Source organism: Ranitomeya variabilis, chromosome 4, assembly GCF_051348905.1.
Source record: "Ranitomeya variabilis isolate aRanVar5 chromosome 4, aRanVar5.hap1, whole genome shotgun sequence".
Classification (NCBI taxonomy): domain Eukaryota; kingdom Metazoa; phylum Chordata; class Amphibia; order Anura; family Dendrobatidae; genus Ranitomeya; species Ranitomeya variabilis.
This window is the reverse complement of record NC_135235.1, coordinates 114,357,575-114,381,933: the sequence shown is the minus strand read 5'-3', so window position 1 is coordinate 114,381,933 and position 24,359 is coordinate 114,357,575. Positions and strand designations below refer to the sequence as shown.

Genomic DNA, 24,359 nt, shown 5'->3' with positions numbered 1-24,359 from the left:
GGGGCAGCGACGCAGCGAGGAGGTATCGGCGAGCGGCAGCGATCGTCACGGAGGGACGGAGCGACAGGGATCCGGAGGTCCGGCTGGCGGGGACATAGCACCCGCGCAGCGGTGTGAGTATGATTCTATGTTTGGTTTGTCGCCCACAGGGGCTGGGTTGCAGGAAGCTAGGGGGGGCCGGGTGGCGGAGGTGCCAGGCCTGCGAGACTTGTTGCAAGGTGTGTCGCAAATTTTGCATAGACTAGATGTGGAGGCTGCGACTGGGGTCATTACATCACCGGTTGAGGCGTGGATATCTGGGCGAGGGGTGGAACCCCCGTCGGGGAGTGGATTGTTAAGCCCTGGTCGGGTGTTGGAGGTAGCATCGTCAGGTGTATCGGTTTCGGTTCAGACGGAAAAGGAAAAAGGCGATACGGTTAAATTAGACGATAGAGCGAAAGGGGAAGTTTATGTTTGTTTCGAGGGACTGCTGGGAGCGCATTTGAAGAAGGAGGTTAAAGAGAAGATTTGGCGGGATGAGTACGTGGAAATTTTTTCCCTGCTCCCTTTGGAGAAGTTTAACTTAGATAAAGGGAAAAAGGACGATAGCAAGAAGGAGGAGGAAGAAAAACGGAGGTGGCGGTTAATTCCGCAGACATTTTTGAATTGGTTGCAGGCATTTGCAATATTGGCGAGCGTGGTGGGGGAGAAGGCGCCCGAGAACTGCTCGGGATTGTTTTGCTATTTAGATTCGATTGGGGAGGCGCATCGTACATATGGCGGTCAGACGTGGCTGCGGTATGATGAGCAGTTTAGGCAGAGAAGGGCGGTGAGCCCGGGGATTAGGTGGGATCAGAAGGATATAGGCCTTTGGCTGAAGGTCATGGCCCCAGCTAGACATGGGCAGTCCTTTCACGGGGCTGGAGGTAGTGGCAACCAGCAGGCGGGACACGGAAGCAGTAGTCAGGGTACTCAGGGAACAAAGGAGAAGTCCGGAACCTGCTGGCAGTTTAATGACGGCCAGTGTAAATATGGGAATACCTGTAAGTTTAAGCATGTGTGTTCCCACTGTAACGGAAGCTCCCATGGGGCTTCAAAATGTTTCAAGAAAGGGAAAGGAAAGACAGCATTGGGTGCCGGTCAAGGGGGAGAGCCCGGTGAGGCTTCACGAGATGGCCCCCTTTCTAAATAGGTACCCTGATCAAGGGAAAGCGGGCATTATTTTTAATGGTTTTGCGGATGGTTTTAGGATTCCTCCCCCGGGTCATGTGGTTCCTTTCTCGATTAAGAATTTGCGGTCGGTAATGTTGCATGCCGAGGTTGTTGATGCTAAGCTTAAGAAAGAAGTGGAGTTAGGTAGGATGTCGGGGCCATTTGCACACCCTCCGATGGAAGGGATGGTTGTTTCCCCTTTGGGAGTAGGGCCCAAGAAAGAGTCGAATAAATTTCGGTTGATTCAGCACTTGTCGTATCCAAAAGGCCGGTCAGTAAATGATGGCATCGCCCAAGAGCTGTGCTCTGTTGAATATACATCATTTGATGCAGCGGTGCAGTGGGTGAGGAGGCACGGTCCTGGGGCCTTGTTGGCAAAGACGGATATTGAATCGGCCTTCTGTTTGCTTCCGGTGCACCCGGACAGCGTTCCGTTGTTAGGTTGCTTTTGGAATGGTGGTTACTATTTGGATAGATGTTTACCAATGGGCTGCGCCATTTCTTGTTCCTTGTTCGAGACATTCAGTTCTTTTTTGGAGTGGGCAGTTAGGGAGGTGGCGGGAGTTCAGTCAGTTATCCATTATTTGGATGATTTTTTGTTTATTGGTCCACCTGATTCCACGGTATGCCGTAATGCGTTAGCGGCTATGTTTTGGGTTGCGGAGCGTTTTGGGGTTCCGTTAGCGGCGGAAAAGACGGAAGGTCCCTGTACAGTTTTGAGTTTTTTGGACATTTTAATTGACTCTGAGAGAATGGAGTGTCGGTTGCCAGAGGACAAGCTTGCCCTCCTGCAGCAAGAGGTGGATAGAGCTAGGAGGATGCGGAAGCTGACCTTGAAGGAGTTGCAGTCTCTGTTGGGTAGATTGAATTTTGCATGCAGGATCATACCCATGGGGAGGATTATTTGTTGCAGGTTGTCTGTTGCGACGGCGGGGGTGAAGGAGCCACACCATTTTATTCGTTTGAATAAGGAACACAAGGACGACTTGCTAGTGTGGCAACGGTTCTTGAGCAATTTCAATGGGCGGTCATTGATTCAACAGGAGGTCTTAACCAATTTTGACTGTGAGATATACACAGACGCAGCTGGTTCGGCTGGTTATGGGGCCTATTGCAGAGGTCGGTGGTGTGCGGGACGTTGGCCGGTCCATTGGAGGGAGTTGGGCCTTACAAAAAACTTGGTTTTGTTAGAATTGTTCCCTATCGTTGTGGCGGTTTTCATTTGGGGGGAATGTTTGCTAACAGAAGGGTCCATTTTCATTGCGACAATATGAGTGTTGTGGCGGTGATTAACAGTCTATCGGCCTCGTCCCCCCCGTGATTAAGTTGGTGAGGGAGTTGGTTTTCAGGTGCTTAGAGCTGAACGCGTGTATTTCGGCGGTGCATGTACCAGGTGTGCAGAACTCAATAGCGGATGCATTGTCTCGTTTCCAGTGGGAGCGTTTTCGGGAATTGGCGCCAGACGCGGAGATTTCAGGAGAGGAATGCCCTTCGCATCTATGGAGCGTTATTATGGATGAGCGGGCCGATTGATTCAAGAGTCCGTTACGAGTCAAACCTGGTCATCATATGAAGCTTCGTGGCGGGTATGGCAAAGTTGGGTATCTGTTTGGGGCCAGTTGGCATCCGAGGAATATAGCATGTTGGCGGTTTTATTCTTAATCGGCAAGGCGGCCGAGGTAGGTTGGTGTTATGGATCCTGGTGATTAGGATCGCAAAACTGACCAGATAGGTAAACCAGACTATTAGGACAAGCTCTGGGGATGTGGGAGCTATACTGACCGCAACTCTGATCCTATCCACACACACTAAAGGCAGCCGTGGAGCGTTACCTAAAAACCTAGACGCCTCTTCACAGCCTGAGAAACTAGCTACCCCTAGAGAGAAAGCAAGCCTCACTTGCCTCAGAGAAATAACCCCAAAGTTTAGACAGCCCCCCACAAATAATGACGGTGAGTTAAGGGGAAAATACAAACGTAGAAATGAAAACAGGTTTTAGCAAATGAGGCCCGCTAACACTAAATAGTCAGAAGATAGCAAGGAATCTGTGCGATCAGTAAAAAACCCTATCAAAAAATATCCACGCAGAGAATACAAGAACCCCCACACCGACTCACGATGTGAAGGGCGCACTCTGCACCCCAGAGCTACCAGCAAGCCAAAAATCACATATAAGCAAGCTGGACTGAACTCATCATATAGTGAGAAACATTTTCAAGGAAACAATGAGCAAAATGAACTAGCAAGACTTAGCTTCTCCAGGAGGAGACAGGTCACAAGGGAAGTCCAGGAGAAATCAGAACCAGTACTGAATACAACAACAGCCGGCAACAAGTACAGGTCCAGGTGAATTAAATAGGAACCAGAATAGCAGGAAACGAGACAGCTGGGCCAGTTACAGACCAGCCGTATCGCTAAAGGCCACCAGAGGGAGCCCAAGAACAAAACTCACACAGTACCACTCATGACCACAGGAGGGAGCCCGAGAACGGAATTCACAATAGTACCCCCCCCCCGTTGAGGAGGGGTCACCGAACCCTCACCAGAGCCCCCAGGCCGATCAGGACGAGCCAAATGAAAGGCACGAACCAAATCGGCCGCATGGACATCAGAGGCGACAACCCAGGAATTATCGTCCTGACCATAGCCCTTCCATTTAACTAAGTACTGAAGCTTCCGTCTCGAAACGCGAGAATCCAAGATCTTCTCCACCACATACTCCAATTCACCCTCGACCAAGACCGGAGCAGGAGGATCAACAGAAGGAACCACAGGCACCACATACCTCCGCAACAAAGACCTATGGAACACATTATGAATGGCAAATGATGCTGGGAGGTCCAAACGAAATGAGACAGGGTTGAGGATTTCTAAAATCTTATAAGGACCAATGAAGCGAGGCTTGAACTTAGGAGAGGAAACCTTCATAGGAACATAACGAGAAGACAACCATACCAAATCCCCCACACGAAGTCGGGGACCCACACAGCGACAGTGGTTGGCAAAGCGCTGAGCCTTCTCTTGTGACAATGTCAAATTGTCCACCACGTGGTTCCAAATCTGCTGCAACCTATCCACCACAGAATCCACCCCAGGACAGTCAGAAGGCTCAACCTGACCTGAGGAAAAACGAGGATGAAAACAAGAATTGCAAAAAAAAGGCGAAACCAAAGTAGCAGAACTAGCCCGATTATTGAGGACGAACTCAGCCAAAGGCAAAAAAGTCACCCAATCATCCTGATCAGCAGAAACAAAACATCTCAGATAAGTTTCCAAGGTCTGATTAGTTCGTTCGGTTTGACCATTCGTCTGAGGATGGAAGGCCGACGAAAAAGATAATTCAATGCCCATCTTAGCACAAAAGGACCGCCAAAATCTGGACACAAACTGGGATCCTCTGTCAGACACAATGTTCTCCGGAATACCATGCAAACGAACCACATTCTGAAAAAACAGAGGAACCAAATCGGAGGAGGAAGGCAGCTTAGGCAAAGGCACCAAATGGACCATTTTAGAAAAACGATCACAAACCACCCAGATGACAGACATCCTCTGAGAGACTGGAAGATCCGAAATAAAATCCATGGAAATATGCGTCCAGGGCCTCTTCGGGACTGGCAAAGGCAAAAGCATTCCACTGGCACGAGAACAGCAAGGCTTGGCCCAAGCACAAATCCCACAGGACTGCACAAAGGAACGCACATCCCGCAATAAAGAAGGCCACCAAAAGGACCTAGCCACCAAATCCCTGGTACCAAAAATCCCAGGATGACCTGCTAACACCGAAGAATGAACCTCGGAAATGACTCTACTGGTCCATCTATCTGGGACAAACCTGGAAGGGAAGAGAGACATCCGGTTGACGCAAGACAGGAGCCGAAGAAAACCAATGTTTCAGCTCCTGAAAGGCCTCCACTGCCGCAGGAGACCAATTCGTCACATCAGAACCCTTCTTGGTCAAATCCATCAAAGGCTTAACCACACTGGAAAAATTAGTGATGAAGCGACGGTAAAAATTAGCAAAACCCAAGAACTTCTGAAGACTCTTCACCGATGTAGGTTGAGTCCAGTCATAAATAGCCTGGACCTTGACTGGATCCATCTCAATAGTAGAAGGAGAAAAAATAAAGCCCAAAAAGGAAACCTTCTGGACTCCGAAGAGACATTTAGAGCCTTTCACAAACAAGGCATTGGCTCGCAGGACCTGAAATACCATCCTGACCTGCTTCACATGAGATTCCCAATCATCAGAAAAGACCAAAATATCATCCAGGTACACAATCATAAATCTATCCAGATACTCTCGGAAGATGTCGTGCATGAAAGACTGGAACACAGAAGGGGCATTAGAAAGCCCAAAAGGCATCACCAAGTACTCAAAATGGCCTTCGGGCGTATTAAATGCTGTTTTCCATTCATCGCCCTGCTTTATACGCACAAGATTATACGCTCCACGAAGATCTATCTTGGTGAACCAACTGGCCCCCCTAATCCGAGCAAACAGATCGGACAACAGCGGCAAAGGATACTGAAATTTGACCATGATTTTAATTAGAAGGCGATAATCAATACAAGGTCTCAGAGAACCATCCTTCTTGGCCACAAAAAAGAACCCGGCACCCAAAGGGGTCGAGGACGGGCGAATATGCCCCTTCTCCAAAGACTCCTTTATATAACTCCGCATAGCGACATGTTCTGGCACAGATAAATTAAAATGTCGTCCCTTAGGGAACTTACTACCAGGAATCAAATTTATAGCGCAATCACAATCCCTATGAGGAGGTAGGGCACTGGATTTGGGCTCATCAAATACATCCTGGTAGTCTGACAAAAATTCAGGGACTTCAGAAGGAGTAGAAGAAGCAATTGACACCAAAGGAGCATCGCCATGAATTCCCTGGCAACCCCAACTTGACACAGACATTGCTTTCCAATCCAGGACTGGATTATGAGCCTGCAGCCATGGCAGACCCAACATGACAACGTCATGCAAATTATGTAACACAAGAAAGCAAATCACCTCCTGATGTGCAGGAGTCATGCACATAGTCACTTGAGTCCAGTACTGAGGTTTATTCTTGGCCAATGGCGTAGCATCAATTCCCTTTAGTGGAATAGGGAATTGCAAAGGCTCCAAGATAAAACCACAGCGCCTGGCAAAAGACAAATCCATCAAATTCAGGGCAGCACCTGAATCCACAAAAGCCATAACTGAGTAGGATGACAGAGAGCAAATCAAAGTAACAGACAAAATGAATTTAGGCTGTACAGTACCAATGGTGACAGACTTAGCGAAGCTCTTTATGCGCTTAGAACAATCTGAGATAACATGAGCAGAATCACCACAGTAAAAGCACAACCCATTCTGACGTCTGTAATTTTGCCGTTCAATTCTGGTCAGAATTCTGTCACATTGCATAGACTCAGGCTTCTGTTCAGAAAATACCGCCAGATGGTGCGCAGGTTTGCGCTCCCGCAAACGCCGATCAATCTGAATGGCCAAAGACATTGACTCATTCAGACCCGCAGGCGTGGGGAACCCCACCATAACATCCTTAAGGGCTTCAGAAAGACCCTTTCTGAAAATCGCTGCCAGAGCACACTCATTCCATTGAGTGAGCACAGACCATTTTCTAAACTTCTGACAGTAAACCTCGGCTTCATCCTGACCCTGAGAGAGAGCCAGCAAAACCTTTTCTGCTTAGTCTACTAGATTTGGTTCCTCATAAAGCAATCCAAGCGCCAGAAAAAACGCATCCACATTTAGCAATGCAGGATCTCCTGGCGCCAGAGAGAATGCCCAATCTTGAGGGTCACCACGTATCAAAGAAATAATAATTTTAACTTGCTGAACAGGGTCACCAGAGGAACGAGGTCTCAGAGAAAGAAACAACTTGCAATTATTCTTGAAGTTCAAAAACCTAGATCTATCCCCAGAGAACAACTCAGGAATTGGTATTTTAGGCTCTGACATAGGACTGCGAACTACATAATCCTGAATTCCTTTTACCCTTGCAGTGAGATGATCCACACTAGAGGACAGACTCTGAATGTCCATATCTGCAGCTGAATTCTGAACCACCCAGAGATTAAGGGGAGGAGAGAGGCTAAACACACTGCAGAGAAAAAATGAAGTCAGGATTTCTCTTATCCCTCTTTTGCGATGCATTAACACTTTATGGCCGGCTGTACTGTTATGGATCCTGGTGGTTAGGATCGCAAAACTGACCAGATAAGTAAACCAGACTATTAGGACAAGCTCTGGGGATGTGGGAGCTATACTGACCGCAACCCTGATCCTATCCACACACACTAAAGGCAGCCGTGGAGCGTTACCTAAAAACCTAGACGCCTCTTCACAGCCTGAGAAACTAGCTACCCCTAGAGAGAAAGCAAGCCTCACTTGCCTCAGAAAAAGTTTAGACAGCCCCCCACAAATAATGACGGTGAGTTAAGGGGAAAATACAAATGTAGAAATGAAAACAGGTTTTAGCAAATGAGGCCCGCTGTCATGGTTCCCAATGGCAGGGACTTAGGCAAAAACGGACTAGCTCTAGGAAGATGGTAACTCAGATGACCGCGATGCTGAACCTAACACACAAATAACAGTAGCCGGGGGGCGTGCCTACGTTTATATCCCTAGACGTCTCGCACCAGCCGGAGATCTAGCTACTCCTAGTAGAGGAATACACAGACCTGACTTGCCTCCAGGGAAACCCCAAAAGTGATAGTAGCCCCCCACATATAATAACGGTTAGGTAAGAGGAAAACACGTACGCAGTATGAATATAGGTTCAGCAAAGAGAGGCCCTCTGACTAGATAGCAGAAAATACAAAAGAGGACTTCGCGGTCACCTCAAAACCCTAATCAGCCATCCTGAAATTACTTTAACTCCGATATCAACTCATGACACCGGAGTAGTAATTTCAGATCACTAGAGCTTCCAGCAGCAAGAGTGTATAAATGCGTGCTGGACAAAACAAACACAAAAATACAAAAGATCCAACTTAGCTGAATTGCAGACTTGGAGCAGGTAGCAAGCAACAGAGGTGCTCTGATAACATTGATTGCCGGCACTAGAATGACTGAGAAGCCAAACTAAATAGGAAACTCCCAAACCCTGATGGGAACAGGTGCACTGGAAACAAAAGACAAAAGTAAGCCAGTACCACCAGTAGCCACCAGAGGGAGCCAAAAACAGAATTCACAACAGTACCCCCCCCCTTAAGGAGGGGGCACCGAACCCTCATGAGAACCACCAGGGCGATCTGGATGCACCCTATGAAAGGCGCGAACCAAATCAGAGGCATGAACATCAGAGGCAGTCACCCAAGAATTATCTTCCTGCCCATATCCCTTCCATTTAACCAAATATTGGAGTCTCCGTCTGGAAACGCGAGAGTCCAAAATCTTTTCCACAACATACTCCAATTCACCCTCCACCAGCACAGGTGCAGGAGGTTCAACAGAAGGCACAACCGGTACCTCGTACCTCCGCAACAACGACCGATGGAAGACATTATGAATGGCGAAAGATGCTGGTAGGTCCAAACGAAAAGATACAGGATTAAGAATCTCCAAAATCTTATAAGGACCTATGAACCGGGGTTTAAACTTAGGAGAAGAGACCTTCATAGGGACAAAACGAGAAGACAACCACACCAAGTCCCCAACACGAAGACGATGACCCACACGACGATGACGATTAGCAAACTGCTGAGTCTTCTCCTGAGACAACTTCAAATTGTCCACCACATGACTCCAAATCCGGTGCAGTCTATCCACCACAGTGTCCACTCCAGGGCAATCCGAAGATTCCACCTGACCAGATGAAAAACGAGGGTGAAACCCTGAATTGCAAAAGAAAGGAGAAACCAGAGTGGCAGAACTGGCCCGATTATTAAGGGCAAACTCTGCCAACGGCAAAAAGGCGACCCAATCATCCTGATCAGCAGACACAAAACACCTCAAATAAGTCTCCAAGGTCTGATTAGTTCGCTCCGTCTGGCCATTAGTCTGAGGATGAAAAGCAGACGAGAAAGATAAATCAATGCCCATCCTGGCACAGAACGCTCGCCAGAACCTAGACACAAATTGAGATCCCCTGTCAGAAACTATGTTTTCCGGGATACCATGTAAACGAACCACATTTTGAAAAAACAAAGGAACCAACTCCGATGAAGAAGGCAATTTGGGCAAGGGTACCAAATGAACCATCTTAGAAAAACGGTCACACACCACCCAAATGACGGACATTTTCTGAGAAACCGGGAGGTCCGAGATAAAGTCCATAGAGATGTGCGTCCACGGCCTCTTCGGAATAGGCAAGGACAACAACAATCCACTAGCCCGAGAACAGCAAGGCTTGGCCCGAGCACAAACATCACAAGACTGTACAAAAGTACGCACATCCCGAGACAGGGAAGGCCACCAGAAGGACCTGGCCACCAAATCTCTGGTACCAAAGATTCCAGGGTGGCCTGCCAACACAGAAGAATGAACCTCCGAGATGACTCTACTGGTCCACTCATCTGGAACAAACAGTCTCCCAGGCGGACAACGATCAGGCCTATCAGTCTGAAACTCCTGCAAAGCACGTCGCAAGTCTGGGGAGACAGCAGACAAAATCACCCCATCCTTAAGGATACCCGTAGGCTCAGAATCACCAGAGGAGTCAGGCTCAAAACTCCTAGAAAGGGCATCTGCCTTCACATTTTTCGAACCCGGCAAGTATGAAACCACAAAATTAAACCGGGAGAAAAACAGCGACCAGCGCGCCTGTCTAGGATTCAGACGCCTGGCAGACTCAAGGTAAATCAGATTCTTGTGATCAGTCAAGACCACCACCTGATGTCTAGCACCCTCAAGCCAATGACGCCACTCCTCAAATGCCCACTTCATAGCCAAGAGCTCCCGATTACCGACATCATAATTTCGCTCGGAGGGCGAAAACTTTCGAGAGAAGAATGCACATGGTCTCATCACTGAGCAATCGGGACTTCTCTGCGACAAAACCGCCCCCGCTCCAATCTCGGAAGCATCAACCTCGACCTGAAAAGGGAGCGAAACATCAGGCTGGCGCAACACAGGGGCAGAAGAAAAGCGGCGCTTAAGCTCCCGAAAGGCCTCCACAGCCGCAGAGGACCAATTGGCAACATCAGCACCCTTCTTAGTCAAATCAGTCAGAGGTTTAGCAACACTTGAAAACCCAGTTATAAATCGACGATAGAAATTAGCAAAGCCCAAGAATTTCTGAAGACTCTTCAGGGAAGTAGGCTGCGTCCAATCACAAATGGTCCGAACCTTGACAGGATCCATCTCAATAGAAGAAGGGGAAAAAATGTACCCCAAAAAAGAGATCTTCTGAACCCCAAAAATACACTTTGAACCCTTTACAAACAAAGAATTGGCCCGCAAAACCTGAAAAACCTTCCTAACCTGTTGAACATGCGACTCCCAGTCATCCGAAAAAATCAAAATATCATCCAAATACACAATCATAAATTTATCCAGATATTCACGGAAAATATCGTGCATAAAGGACTGAAAGACTGAAGGGGCATTAGAAAGACCAAAAGGCATTACCAAATACTCAAAATGGCCCTCGGGCGTATTAAATGCAGTTTTCCACTCATCTCCCTGCTTAATCCGCACCAAATTATACGCACCCCGAAGATCAATCTTAGAGAACCACTTTGCCCCTTTAATACGAGCAAATAAATCAGTCAATAGTGGCAAAGGATACTGGTATTTGACTGTAATCTTATTCAACAGGCGATAATACAGGGCCTCAGGGAGCCATCTTTTTTACCCACGAAAAAAAAACCTGCTCCTAAAGGAGATGAGGATGGACGGATATGTCCCTTTTCCAAGGACTCCTTAATATACTCTCGCATAGCAGCATGCTCAGGCACAGACAGATTGAACAAACGACCCTTAGGAAACTTGCTGCCAGGAATTAAGTCTATAGCACAATCGCATTCCCTGTGAGGGGGGAGAGAACTAAGTTTAGGCTCCTCAAAAACATCACAATAGTCAGACAAAAATGCCGGAACTTCAGAGGGAGTAGATGAAGCAATGGAAACCAAAGGTACTTCCCCATGAGCCCCCTGACATCCCCAGCTTAACACAGACATTGTTTTCCAGTCAAGGGCTGGATTATGAGTTTGCAACCATGGCAATCCAAGCACTAAGACATCATGCAAGTTATGCAACACAAGGAAGCGAATCACCTCCCGATGGTCAGGAGTCATACACATAGTCACTTGTGTCCAGTATTGTGGTTTATTCCTAGCCAATGGTGTGGAGTCGATACCCTTCAGAGGGATAGGAACTTCCAAAGGCTCTAGGCTAAACCCACAGCGTCTGGCAAAGGACCAATCCATAAGACTCAAGGAAGCGCCAGAATCCACATAGGCATCCACGGTAATAGATGATAATGAACAAATCAAAGTTACAGACAAAATAAACTTAGACTGTAAAGTGCCAATTGCAAAAGACTTATCACCCTTTTTTGTGCGTTTAGAGCATGCTGATATAACATGAGCAGAATCACCACAGTAGAAGCACAACCCATTTTTACGTCTATAATTCTGCCGTTCATTTCTGGACAGAATTCTATCACATTGCATATTCTCCAGTGCCTGCTCAGAAGACACCGCCAAATGGTGCACAGGTTTGCGCTCCCGTAAACGCCGATCAATCTGAATAGCCATAGTCATGGATTCATTCAGACCTGTGGGCGTAGGAAACCCCACCATGACATCTTTAACGGCGTCAGAGAGACCTTCTCTGAAATTCGCCGCCAGGGCGCACTCATTCCACTGAGTAAGCACAGACCATTTTCAAAATTTTTGACAATATATTTCAGCTTCATCATACCCCTGAGAGAGGGCCATCAAGGCTTTTTCAGCCTGAATCTCCAAATTAGGTTCCTCATAGAGCAACCCCAGTGCCAGAAAAAACGCATCCACATTGAGCAGCGCAGGATCCCCTGGTGCCAATGCAAATGCCCAATTCTGGGGGTCACCCCGTAACAAGGAAATAACAATTTTAACCTGCTGAGCGGGGTCTCCAGCGGAGCGAGATCTCAGAGAAAGATACAATTTACAATTGTGCTTAAAATTCAAAAAACGAGATCTATCTCCAGAAAAAAACTCAGGTATAGGAATCTTGGGTTCAGACATAGGAGCATGTATAACAAAGTCTTGGATATTTTGAACTTTAGAGGCAAGAGTATTCAGGTTTGAAGCTAAACTCTGGATATCCATTTCTCAACAGCTGAGATCTGAGCCATTCAGGGATTAAGAGGAGAGAAAAAAAAAAAAACAAAACAGCAGATTGAAATTATGGCTAGACGAAACTTCTGAGTAAAAAAAAAAAAATGTCAGAAACTTCTTTTTTTTCTCTCTTTCTTCAGCCAATACCTTTAATAAATTTTGGCCGGCAATACAGTCATGGTTCCCAATGGCAGGGACTTAGGCAAAAACGGACTAGCTCTAGGAAGATGGTAACTCAGATGACCGCGATGCTGAACCTAACACACAAATAACAGTAGCCGGGGGGCGTGCCTACGTTTATATCCCTAGACGTCTCGCACCAGCTGGAGATCTAGCTACTCCTAGTAGAGGAATACACAGACCTGACTTGCCTCCAGGGAAACACCAAAAGTGATAGTAGCCCCCCACATATAATAACGGTTAGGTAAGAGGAAAACACGTACGCAGTATGAATATAGGTTCAGCAAAGAGAGGCCCTCTGACTAGATAGCAGAAAATACAAAAGAGGACTTCGCGGTCACCTCAAAACCCTAATCAGCCATCCTGAAATTACTTTAACTCCGATATCAACTCATGACACCGGAGTAGTAATTTCAGATCACTAGAGCTTCCAGCAGCAAGAGTGTATAAATGCGTGCTGGACAAAACAAACACAAAAATACAAAAGATCCAACTTAGCTGAATTGCAGACTTGGAGCAGGTAGCAAGCAACAGAGGTGCTCTGATAACATTGATTGCCGGCACTAGAATGACTGAGAAGCCAAACTAAATAGGAAACTCCCAAACCCTGATGGGAACAGGTGCACTGGAAACAAAAGACAAAAGTAAGCCAGTACCACCAGTAGCCACCAGAGGGAGCCAAAAACAGAATTCACAACAGCCCGCTAACACTAAATAGTCAGAAGATAGCAAGGGGTCTGTGCGGTCAGTAAAAAACCCTATCACAAAATATCCACGCAGAGAATACAAGAACCCCCACACCGACTCACGATGTGAGGGGCGCACTCTGCGCCCCACAGCTACCAGCAAGCGAAAAATCACATATAAGCAAGCTGGACTGAACTCATCATATAGTGAGAAACATTTTCAAGGAAACAATGAGCAAAATGAACTAGCAAGACTTAGCTTCTCCAGGAGGAGACAGGTCACAAGGGAAGTCCAGGAGAAATCAGAACCAGTACTGAATACAACGACAGCCGGCAACAAGTACAGGTCCAGGTGAATTACATAGGAACCAGAATAGCAGGAAACGAGACAGCTGGGCCAGCTACAGACCAGCCGTATCGCTAAAGGCCACCAGAGGGAGCCCAAGAACAAAACTCACACAGTACCACTCATGACCACAGGAGGGAGCCCGAGAATGGAATTCACAACAGGTTGGTCGATTTCTAAAGTAAATAAATTCGTTGCTGGATTGGCGTTTGCTTTTAAGTTGCAAGGGTTGGTGGATGTTACGAAACATTTTTTGGTTAGACAGGCGCTTAGGGGTTTTAGGAGAGGTAATCAGACGATTGATCGGCGCCGCCCCATTTCGTTTAGCCTTTTGGAACGGTTGGGCGGAGTATTGGAGTTTATTTGTGGTTCTAATTTTGAGTTGGCGTTGTTTCGACTTGCTTTTTCGTTAGCATTTTTTGGGGCAATGCGTGTTGGGGAGCTGGTGTCAAGCTCCAGGGTCAGGGCAGGGGGTTTGTTGGCAGAGGATGTGGAAGTTTGGATGGGGGGTATCGTTTTTTGGATTCGGCGTTCGGAGACTGACCAGTTTGGGAGAGGACAACGTGTGGTATTGGGGAGGGTTAACGGGTCTTTGATGTGCCCTAGGGGATGTTTGGAGGCATACTGGCGATTTTGGTCAGGCAGAACAGGCCCCTTGTTGTGTCACACAGAGGGGTCATTTCTATCACGTTTTCAGTTTATTGCGGTGTTAAAACGTAGTTTGCGGGAGTTGGGCCTTTCTCCAGATTTGTTTGGGTCGCATTCATTTCGTATTGGGGCGGCTTTGGAAGCTGATGGTTTGGGTTTGGGCGCGGAGGACATACGGCGAATTGGCAGGTGGACTTCGGATCGTTACTTAAGTTACGTTCGTCATTAATTTCAGGTGGTGTTTCTTACGATTTTGTTTTTGATTCCAGTGTTTTTTCTTCGTGTATTTTGCTGCAGGTGGTTCCCCCTATTTAGCCTGGATCTTCGGACATTCGTTCGTTCACTGGGGGGCGCGGCGGGCCGAGGTCAGGCCGGACGGTAGGCAGTTGGGTTTTAGTAGGAGGCAAGTGGTCATTCGTTGGTTGGGATATAGGGGGATGGTTTGGAGCAGGGCCCTTGCTGAATTTTCCAAGGCTGTTCGTTTTGATAGACGGCCTGACATTTTGATTGTGCATTTGGGGGGAACGATTTGGGAGTACGGCCTGTCAGAGAGATGATCAGGGACATACAGTTTGATTTTTTGAGGTTACAGGTATCGTTTCCTGGTGTGTTGATCGTGTGGTCGGATATTGTGTCTAGGAAGCGGTGGAGAGTGGCGAGATCTTTGAAGGGTATTAACAGAGCTAGGGTCAAGTTGAATAGGGCAGTATCGGGTTTCGTTTCCAGAAATGGGGGTATTAGCGTCAGGCATTTTGAATTGGAGTTGGGGGTGGGTAACTACTGGTTGGAGGACGGAGTTCATTTAAATGCGATTGGAATTGATTTGTGGACTTTGGCATTACAAAAAGGGGTTGAAAGGGCGTTGGTGGCGTTGGGGCACTCACGAGCCTGAGGTGGTCATGGCTGTTCGTGTGTGGTGGGGGGGTGGGGGTTCTTGGAGTTGACGCTGATTGGTTGGGGGAAGGAATTGGAACATAATTACAGGCAATTTAAAATGTTGTGGGGTTTGATCTGGCTTTTTGGTATGGGCTCTGGACGGGGTTTTACCCTGGGAGCTGTTGGTGGTTTTTCTCTTCCCGGAACGGGATGTACGGTGCCCTCGAGCTGGGATGCACGGCTGAGGGTAATATGGTGGTCGTTCTTCTTTTGTGGGGTTTTGCCAGATCTTTTAGCTCCAAGAACCCTCCCCTCAAATTTATATATTGTTGTATTAATGTTTATGTTATTTTTTGTTAATAAAAGTTGGCCGCTGTGGCCAAAATATCCAAAAAGAATGTAATTGGTTATGTTTTTATTTAAGGTGGAGTTCGGGATGGTGGGGCAGGTTTTGGTGGTTTAGGTTTATACACGAAGAAAAAGACCGTACTCGGCATACGCAGTCATGTGGCAGCCATGGATCCTAAAAATAAGAACTCACATATACAACTACCTGAGTGCTGTATAAAATGAAGACATAAGGAGACCAATCATTGATTTTAAACATATTTTATTAAATATAATCTTTACCTCTACCTAAGACCAATGATCCAGAAGAAGGCAAAAAACCTGGACACGTTCAGCCAATTTGTGTTACAGGGAAAAAATTCCTTCTTGACCCCGAGAAAAGGCGATCAGTTTGAGAACCCTGGACCAAGGCCATACTACAGCTAACTAACTGACATATATACAGCAATAATATTCAATATGGTGACTCGTTTCTGGATAGCAGATCTTCTTTGTCCTGGTAACTCGCCTCACCTGTCCTATTCAGATCAGACTCTGGAGCTCAGAGCTTGACTATGTTCATCTCCCCTGTAAAAAAACAGAACACTACCCCCCACAGAACACTATCCCCCCCACACACAGAACACTACCTCCCTACAAACACTACCCCTTAATATACAGACATAGGATTGTTGCATCATATCAGGACCATTATACAGTATACAGGTGGCAAACAAATAAAGTTGCACTCTGTAGTGCTAAAGCATGTAAATATGTATGTACTACTCCTTATACAGTTGGGTAAGACAGCAGTCACCTAAACAATATGATGTCATGATGCACTGATTCCAGGATTAGATCCATATAATCAGCATATAATGACATCATAAGACAACAAATATCATGTACAGACAATAAATGATTAACAAAAAACAATGGCGTGGCTCTCTTTAGATTCTTCAATCTTCCTTCCAGGATCCAGAATCTCTCCCTGGTAAGAAAGAAATAATATGAGGGGAAGTATCAGTATAAAACCTGTATTAAAGCCTCATAAATATATTGTACTTTATGCCAGATAAACAGGCCCCCTTTTCTCTGCAGTTTTAAGCTTAGACATAGAGACTTAAAAATGGTGTAATAAATTTGATTAAAAAAAACGCTGTAAATGCAGCTATATATAAGTTAACCCCTTCCTGACATCCGACGTACTATCCCGTCGAGGTGGGGTGGGCCCGTATGACCGCCGACGGGATAGTACGTCATAGCCGATCGGCCGCGCTCACGGGGGGAGCGCGGCCGATCGCGGCCGGGTGTCAGCTGCATATCGCAGCTGACATCCGACACTATGTGCCAGGAGTGGTCACGGACCGCTCCCGGCACATTAACCCCCGGCACACCGCGATCAAACATGATCGCGATGTGCCGGCGGTGCAGGGAAGCATCGCGCAGGGAGGGGGCTCCCTGCGGGCTTCCCTGAGCCCCCCGCAGCAACGCGATGTGATCGCGTTGCTGCGAGGGTCTTACCTCCCTCCCTGCCTGCTCCAGACCCGTGATCCAAGATGGCCGCGGATCCGGGTCCTGCAGGGAGGGAGGTGGCTTCACAGACGCCTGCTCAGAGCAGGCACTGTGAAGCAGCCTGCACTTCTCCCAGATCGGTGATCTGTCAGAGTGCTATGCAAACTGGCAGATCACCGATCTGTATTGTCCCCCCCTGGGGCAAAGTAAAAAAGTAAAAAAAAAAATTTCCAAATGTGTAAAAAAAAAATAAAAAAAAATATTCCAAAATAATGAAAAAAAAAAAAAAATATTATTCCCATAAATACATTTCTTTATCTAAATAAAAAAAAAAACAATAAAAGTACACATATTTAGTATCGCCGCGTCCGTAACGACCCCACCTATAAAACTGCCCCACTAGTTAACCCCTTCAGTAAACACCGTAAGAAAAAAAAAAAAAAAACGAGGCAAAAAACAACGCTTTATTACCATACCGCCGAACAAAAAGTGGAATAACACGCGATCAAAAAGACTGATATAAATATCCATGGTACCGCTGAAAACGTCATCTTGTCCCGCAAAAAACAAGCCGCCATACAGCATCATCAGCAAAAAAATAAAAAAGTTATAGTCCTGAGAAAAAAGCGATACCAAAATAATTATTTTTTCTATAAAATAGTTTTTATCGTATAAAAGCGCCAAAACATAAAAAAATGATATAAATGAGATATCGCTGTAATCGTACTGACCCGAAGAATAAAACTGCTTTATCAATTTTACCAAACGCGGAACGGTATAAACGCCTCTCCCAAAAGAAATTCAGGAATTGCTGGTTTTTGGTCATTCTGCCTCACAAAAATCGGAATAAAAAGCGATCAAAAACGGTCACGTGTCCGAAAATGTTACCAATAAAAACGTCAACTCGTCCCGCAAAAAACAAGACCTCACATGACTCTGTGGAGCAAAATGTGGAAAAATTATAGCTCTCAAAATGTGGAGACGCAAAAACTTTTTTGCTATAAAAAGCGTCGCTGGTTTCACACTTGCGTTTTTGTCTGCAGCGTTTTTTACACAAAAAAACGCATGCGTTTTTTCCCTATATTTAACATTGAAAACGCATGCGTTTTTTTTGTACACGTTTGGTCGCGTTTTCAAACGCATGCGGTTTTTTTCTGCATGCGTTAATTTTCAGAAATACAACCTGCAGTATTTTCTTGGTGTTTTTAAGCACATGCGTTTGTTTGCGTTAAAAACGCATGCATTTTTAATCGAAAAAAAACAGAAAACACACTGAAAAGCCACCCACCACCATCAAGGTGATAAAGGGATCCAAACCCTAACCCTAACTCTACCCCTAACCTCACCCCTAACCGTTTAATGAACATTTTCTGACAGTCATAGTGCCACGTATTTCAGTGCCACGTATTTCAGTGCCATGTATTTCAGGGCAACGTATCACGTATTTCAGTGCCACGTGTTTCAGTGCCACGTATTTCAGTGCCACGTATCACGTATTTCAGTGCCACGTATCACGTATTTCAGTGCCACATATTTTAGTACCACGTATTTCAGTTGCACGTGTTTCAGTGCCACGTATTTCAGTGCCACGTATTTCAGTGCCACGTATTTCAGTGCCACGTATTTCAGTGCCACGTATCACGTATTTCAGTGCCACGTATTTAAGTGCCACGTATCACATATTTCAGTGCCACGTATTTAAGTGCCACGTATTTCAGTGCCACGTATTTCAGTGCCACGTATTTCAGTGCCACGTATTTCAGTGCCACGTATCACGTATTTCAGTGCCACGTGTTTCAGTGCCACGTATTTAAGTGCCACGTATCACATATTTCAGTGCCACGTATTTAAGTGCCACGTATTTAAGTGCCACGTATTTCAGTGCCACGTATTTCAGTGCCACGTATTTCAGTGCCACGTATTTCAGTGCCACGTATTTCAGTCATGTTTAGGGTTAGGGTTAGGGTTAGGGCTAGGGTTGGAGGTAAAGTTAGGGTTGGGGCTAAAGTTAGGGTTGGGGCTAAAGTTAGGGTTTGGATTACATTTACGTTTGGATTAGGGTTGGGATTAGAATTATGGGTGTGTCAGGGCTAGGGGTGTGGTTAGGGTTACCGTTGGGATTAGGGTTAGGGGTGTGTTTGGGTTAGGGTTTCAGGTAGAATTGGGGAGTTTCCACTGTCCAGGCACATCAGGGGCTCTCCAAGCGCGACATGGCGTCCAATCTCAATTCCAGCCAATTCTGCGTTGAAAAAGTAAAACAGTGCTCCTTCCCTTCCGAGCACTCCCGTGCGCCCAAAAAGGGGTTTACCCCAACATATGTGTTATCAGCGTACTCGGGACAAATTGAACAACAACTTCTGGGGTCCAAGCTCTCTTGTTATCCTTAGGAAAATAAAAATTTGGGGGGCTAAAAATCATTTTTGTGGGAAAAAAAAGATGTTTTATTTTCACGGCTCTGCGTTATAAACTGTAGTGAAACACTTGGGGGTTCAAAGTTCTCAAAACACATCTAGATAAGTTCCTTGGGAGGTCTAGTTTCCAATATGGGGTCACTTGTGGGGGGTTTGTACTGTTTGGGTACATCAGGGGCTCTGCAAATGCAACGTGACGCCTGCAGACCAATCCATTTAAGGCTGCATTCCAAATGGCGCTCCTTCCCTTCCGAGCTCTGTCATGCACCCAAACAGTGGTTCCCCCCACATATGGGGTATCAGCGTACTCAGGACAAATTGGACAACAACTTTTGGGGTCCAATTTATCCTGTTACCCTTGTGAAAATACAAAACTGGGGGCTAAAAAATCATTTTTGTGAAAAAAAAAAAGAATTTTTATTTTCACGGATTTGCGCTATAAACTTTATTGAAACACTTGGGGGTTCAAAGTTCTCAAAACACATCTAGATAAGTTCCTTGGGAGGTCTAGTTTCCAATATGGGGTCACTTGTGGGGGGTTTGTACTGTTTGGGTACATCAGGGGCTCTGCAAATGCAACGTGACGGCTGCTGACCAATCCATTTAAGTCTGCATTCCAAATGGCGCTCCTTCCCTTCCGAGCTCTGTCATGCGCCCAAACAGTGGTTCCCCCCCACATATGGGGTATCAGCGTACTCAGGACAAATTGGAAAACAAATTTTGGGGTCCAATTTATTCTGTTACCCTTGTAAAAATACAAAGCTGGGGGCTAAAAATCATTTTTGAGAAAAAAAAAAAAATTATTTTCACGGCTCTGCGTTATAATCTGTAGTGAAACACTTGGGGGTTCAAAGCTCTCAAAACACATCTAGATAAGTTCCTTAGGGGGTCTACTTTCCAAAATGGTGTCACTTGTAGGGAGTTTCAATGTTTAGGCACATCAGGGGCTCTCCAAACGCAACATGGCGTCCCATCTCAATTCCAGTCAATTTTGCATTGAAAAGTCAAATGGCGCTCCTTCCCTTCCAAGCTCTGCCATGCGCCCAAACAATGGTTTACACCCACATATGGGGTATCATCGTACTCAGGACAAATTGCACAACATTTTTTGGGGTCCAATTTCTTCTCTTACCCTTGGGAAAATAAAAAATTGGGGGCGAAAAGATCATTTTTGTGAAAAAATATGATTTTTTATTTTTACGGCTCTGCATTATAAACTTCTGTGAAGCACTTGGTGGGTCAAAGTGCTCACCACACATCTAGATAAGTTCCTTAGGGGGTCTACTTTCCAAAATGGTGTCACTTGTAGGGAGTTTCAATGTTTAGGCACATCAGGGGCTCTCCAAACGCAACATGGCGTCCCATCTCAATTCCAGTCAATTTTGCATTGAAAAGTCAAATGGCGCTCCTTCCCTTCCAAGCTCTGCCATGCGCCCAAACAATGGTTTACACCCACATATGGGGTATCAGCGTACTCAGGACAAATTGCACAACATTTTTTGGGGTCCAATTTCTTCTCTTACCCTTGGGAAAATAAAAAATTGGGGGCGAAAAGATCATTTTTGTGAAAAAATATGATTTTTTATTTTTACGGCTCTGCATTATAAACTTCTGTGAAGCACTTGGTGGGTCAAAGTGCTCACCACACATCAAGATAAGTTCCTTAGGGGGTCTACTTTCCAAAATGGTGTCACTTGTAGGGGGTTTCAGTGTTTAGGCACATCAGGGGCTCTCCAAACGCAACATGGCGTCCCATCTCAATTCCAGTCAATTTTGCATTGAAAAGTCAAATGGCGCTCCTTCCCTTCCAAGCTCTGCCATGCGCCCAAACAATGGTTTACACCCACATATGGGGTATCAGCGTACTCAGGACAAATTGCACAACATTTTTTGGGGTCCAATTTCTTCTCTTACCCTTGGGAAAATAAAAAATTGGGGGCGAAAAGATCATTTTTGTGAAAAAATATGATTTTTTATTTTTACGGCTCTGCATTATAAACTTCTGTGAAGCACTTGGTGGGTCAAAGTGCTCACCACACATCAAGATAAGTTCCTTAGGGGGTCTACTTTCCAAAATGGTGTCACTTGTAGGGGGTTTCAGTGTTTAGGCACATCAGGGGCTCTCCAAACGCAACATGGCGTCCCATCTCAATTCCAGTCAATTTTGCATTGAAAAGTCAAATGGCGCTCCTTTCCTTCCGAGCTCTGCCATACGCCCAAACAGTGGTTTACCCCCACATATGGGGTATCAGCGTACTCAGGACAAATTGTACAACAACTTTGGGGGTCTATTTTCTCCTGTTACCCTTGGTAAAATAAAACAAATTGGAGCTGAAATAAATTTTGTGTGAAAAAAAGTTAAATGTTCATTTTTATTTAAACATTCCAAAAATTCCTGTGAAACACCTGAAGGGTTAATAAACTTCTTGAATGTGGTTTTGAGCACCTTGAGGGGTGCAGTTTTTAGAATGGTGTCACACTTGAGTATTTTCTATCATATAGACCCCTCAAAATGACTTCAAATGAGATGTGGTCCCTAAAAAAAAATGGTGTTGTAAAAATGAGAAATTGCTGGTCAACTTTTAACCCTTATAACTCCGTCACAAAAAAAAATTTTGGTTCCAAAATTGTACTGATGTAAAGTAGACATGTGGGAAATGTTACTTATTAAGTATTTTGCGTGACATATCTCTGTGATTTAAGGGCATAAAAATTCAAAGTTGGAAAATTGCAAAATTTTCAAAATTTTCGCCAAATTTCCATTTTTTTCACAAATAAACGCAAGTTATATCGAATAAATTTTACCACTAACATGAAGTACAATATGTCACGAGAAAACAATGTCAGAATCGCCAAGATCCGTCAAAGCGTTCCAGAGTTATAGCCTCATAAAGGGACAGTGGTCAGAATTGTAAAAATTGGCCCGGTCATTAACGTGCAAACCACCCTTGGGGGTGAAGGGGTTAAATAAATAGTACAATAAAATGGTAAAAAAAAATAAAATAAATAGAAAGTAAATAAATAAATGTATTTTTCCCCAATGTATGTACACCAACCTCTGTCCCATGTGGGGGAATAATGGTACATTTTTTGCCCCAATAATCTTAAATTAAGGTGACAAAACCACCACCAACAATCTGTACTAGCTACAGATACCACTTGAAGTGTCACTGACCATAGTATCTACAGTTGTGTCTCCATCCGAGGTGCGATCTTTGTGCTGACCTCTCTGATGTCCCCATGTTTGCTGCACAGAACTCTTAGTGTCCAACATTCCGCTGTGTGACCTCACAAAGAACCTTCATCACCCAAGTCTAGAGATTCTACCAGCAAGGGCTGAAGAAATTTTAAACCTTACAGCCACAATCTGTAGACTTGGAGAGTTCATGTTGGCACTAAGTTCACTAAATTATATCCCTGTATGGATTCTTATTTACCTGTATCCTCAATCCAGGAACTTCCACTCTTCTCGTGTCCATCTCCTGAAATAAGAATCTTTGCTTTTGATCCTGGATCCTCCGCTCTCCACGTCTTCATCTCCTGAAATGGGAGTCTGTTTCCTCGATCCTGGATCCTGCGCTCTCCTCGTCTTCATCTCCCGAAATGAGAATCCGTGTCCTTGATCCTGGATCCTCCGCTCTCGTCATCTTTATCTTCTGAAATGAGCCTTTTCCCCTAGAACACCTGTTTGTATAGACCCACAGTCATTGTGACATCATGCGGTGAGGTAACAATGGCCTCCTGTATTTGATGATGTCACATATGACCATGAGTGATATCTCCACAGGTGTTAATTAATATTGATAAAAAGTAGTAATAATATGGCAGATCACATTGGTTAGCATCAAGGCTGGAGGAACCGGGCGATTAAGGAAAAGTTCTCAAAAGTAAAACGCCGGCCCGCGGTCATGTGACATGGGCGCTGATGAGCTGGATTAGTGACTCGCTTCTGGCGTGATCTGTTATGACCTGGTGGTTAAGGAGCAACTCTGATATGACCTGGTGGTTAAAACGAAACATAGGACAAGCTCTGAGGAGGTGGTAACTTTACTGTCCGCAACTCCTAATCCTAACACCAACACTAGAAATAGCCGTGGGATGTTCCTGTCACTCCCTAGACACCTCATCACAGCCTGAGAACTAACTACCCCTAACGATGGAAACAGAAAACTATCTTGCCTCAGAGAAATTCCCAAAAGGAAAGATAGCCCCCCACAAATATTGACTGTGAGTGAAGAGGGAAATGACATACACAGAAATGAAAACAGATTTTAGCAAAGGAGGCCAATTCTAATCTAGATAGACAGAAATAGGAAAGGATACTGTGCGGTCAGTATTAAAAACTCAAAATCCACGCAGAGTTTACAAAAATGATCTCCACACCGACTCACGGTGTGGAGGGGCAAATCTGCTTCCCCAGAGCTTCCAGCTAGCCTGAATATATCATAATGACAAGCTGGACAAAAAGAAACATAACAAGAGCTGAGCAATTAAGTCCAAAGCAAATGGACAACAAAGCACTAGCAAGAACTTATCTTTTGCTGAAATGGACAGGCCATCAGAGAAATTCAAGGAGAAATCAGAATCCAACCATGAAACATTGACAGCTGGCATGAACTAAAGACCAGAGCCAGGTTAAATAGCAAGGCCAGGAGAAATGATAAGTGAACGCAGCTGCTACAGCAAAACTCAAGGAGCAGCAGTTCCACTCAAAACCACCAGAGGGAGCCTGTTGTGAACTCTGTTCTTGGGCTCCCTCTTGTGGTCACGAGTGGTACTGTGTGAGTGCTATCTTTGGGCTCCCTCTGGTGGCTCTTTTTGTCATTCTGCGGGTCTGTGGCTGGGATCAGCTGTCTCGTCATCGGTTAGTTGGTTTCCTATTTAGCTCACCTGGACCGT

General features: G+C 45.5%; 1 long non-coding RNA gene across 1 annotated transcript; it reads right to left on the bottom strand.

The window, feature by feature from the left end:
• Window positions 1–15,804: 15,804 nt before the first annotated feature.
• Window positions 15,805–23,354, bottom strand: LOC143768478 (uncharacterized). Its single transcript, XR_013213881.1, has 2 exons — window positions 22,898–23,354; window positions 15,805–16,525 (listed from the first exon to the last, which is right to left on the bottom strand). It is a non-coding gene; the product is annotated as an uncharacterized LOC143768478 (long non-coding RNA).
• Window positions 23,355–24,359: the final 1,005 nt, after the last annotated feature.